This window comes from Martes martes (genome assembly GCF_963455335.1).
Source record: "Martes martes genome assembly, chromosome: 8".
Taxonomy (NCBI): domain Eukaryota; kingdom Metazoa; phylum Chordata; class Mammalia; order Carnivora; family Mustelidae; genus Martes; species Martes martes.
In genome coordinates, this window is record NC_137895.1 from 11,234,767 (window position 1) to 11,237,013 (window position 2,247).

Consider the following 2,247-nt stretch of genomic DNA (forward strand, 5'->3'; position numbering starts at 1 on the left):
GCCTCCTGCTTCCCTACCCTGCCTCAGTGTCTCCCCCATAGAGACCTTCCACCCCAGCAAGGAGTGGGGCAGAGGGGACAGACGTCCCCCTAGCCCAGCATCCGCCAGCCTCCAGCCAGAGTCACACTGACACCTGGTCACCACCCTCTTTGTTTGCCCACAGGCTCAAAGTAACTCCGCCTCCGTTTCTTCCTTGTTATATGCTCACGCCTTATCTCCATCTCCCTTCTGTCCTGGAGAGGCTAGGGACCTGGAGGGAGGGAGCTTGGGACTGGGAGAAGGAGCCTGAGTGGCTTTTGATAAGAGCTGGGAGCAGCTGCCTGCGGGCAGAGGGCTGAATGATGGATTAAATGTCCTAGAGCTTGGAGAACACGCAGGTACGGGAGAAGAGGGAGCAGGAAGGGTCAGAGGTGGGGAAGGCAGGGTGGGAAAAGGCGGGGCCTCAGACTGTCTCCTCTTCCAGCCATGGACTTGGCTGGACAGAGCCGTCTTCCAAATCTGCCTCTTCCTCCTCTGAACACCTACTATGTGCCAGACATTTTTGTAAATACCACCTCTTAATTCCCACCAGAACCCTCCAAGGAAGGGAGCAATTTCTATTTTGCAGGTGAAAAAGAAGAGAACTTGCCCAAATTACACAACTAATAAAACCGAAAATAACAAATATTGACGCATACAGTCAACGAGTAATTTTTGCGGGCCTGACTTGTAGCCAACCCAGCTAAGCATTTTCGAAGCATTACCTCGAGGGATCATCACAGTAACTGCTGGACCTCTTTCCAAAGTTCAGCCTCTTCTGGCTCTGCCTGCCCGAGTGAAGACCTCCCCCCACCTCCATCCAGTGTCTGTGCCGCCACTCCACAGGGACAATTAGCCTGGAAAGATTTGAGTTGGTTGAATCTGATACTCCAGTTTATAAAAGAATCAGGAGGCTGTTTGTGAGGGGCTCAGCATGTTGGACAGAAGTCCAGTGCCCTCTGACTCTGTACCCTCCTCCTTCGGTCCAGCCAGAGAAAGGCCTGGGCAGCCAGTCTGGACTCTAAACCATGTCCAAAGCGCTCTCACCTGACTTACCTCTGTTTCTGCTCTTCCTGTACTGTCCCCGGGAAGTGGTAGAAGAAGTAGCCACATTTGGAGTTTTATGGCCAGATCTGAGGCTTCTAAGGGGCAAAGGCAGGCTCCCCAGGGGTGGTGGCACTCAAGCCAGGTACCCTCATCATGGCCATTATGCAGATGAGAACATGGAGCCTAAGTAGCTTAGCCGAAACTCCAGATGGCATTTGCTGGACCCTCTCTTTGCCTGGTGGGGGACAGAGCCAGGATTCAAAGGATGAGGAGCCTGGATTCAGAGTCCACATTCTCCTTCTACTTCCCCTACCTCCTCAGGCTGAAGAAGTCTCTCCTACTCAGGGGGGGCAGCCTTTTCATTCTGTTCAGGCCTTCAACTGATTGGATGAGGCCCACCCTCATTAGGCAAGGCAATCTGTTTTACTCAGTCTGTTGACTTAAATGTACTGTCATCACAGAAACACCCAGAATAATGCTTGACCCAATATCTGGGCACCAAATACCTGGGCCAGTGAAGTTGACACATAAAATTAACCATCACAAAAACCCCAATTTAAAAACAAACAAATGACTTGAAAGACATTTCTCCGAAGAATATATACCAATGGGCAAAAGCACGGGCAAGACACTCAACATCATTGGTTGTTAAGGACACGGAAAATCAAAACACACTGAGAAACCACTTCATACCCCCTAGGATGGCTTTAATCAAGAAGATGAAAATAATATTACTGGCAGGGATGTGGAGACGTTAATACTCTCATCTATTGATTGTGAGAGCATAAAATGGTATAGTCATTACAGAAAACAGCATGGCGCCTCCTTGTAACATTCAACACGGCATTTCCATACACCCCAGAAATCCACTCCCAGGTATAGATCCAAGAGAAATGAGAGTATGTGTCCAGACAGACACATGTATACAAGTGTTCACACAGCTCTGTTTGTAACAGCCAAAAGGTGAAAACAACCCAAAGGTTCATCAGTGAATGAACAGATCATCAGGACATAGAACATCCATACAACGGCATGGTACTTGGCCGCGGAAAAGAAGAGAGCGCCGACCCGCACTACAGCCGGGAGGTACCTTATACCCGTGATGTTCAGTGAAAGAAGCCAGACGCACAGCGTCCTTCTATATGAGAGATCCAGAACAGACAAATCCATACAGATATAAAG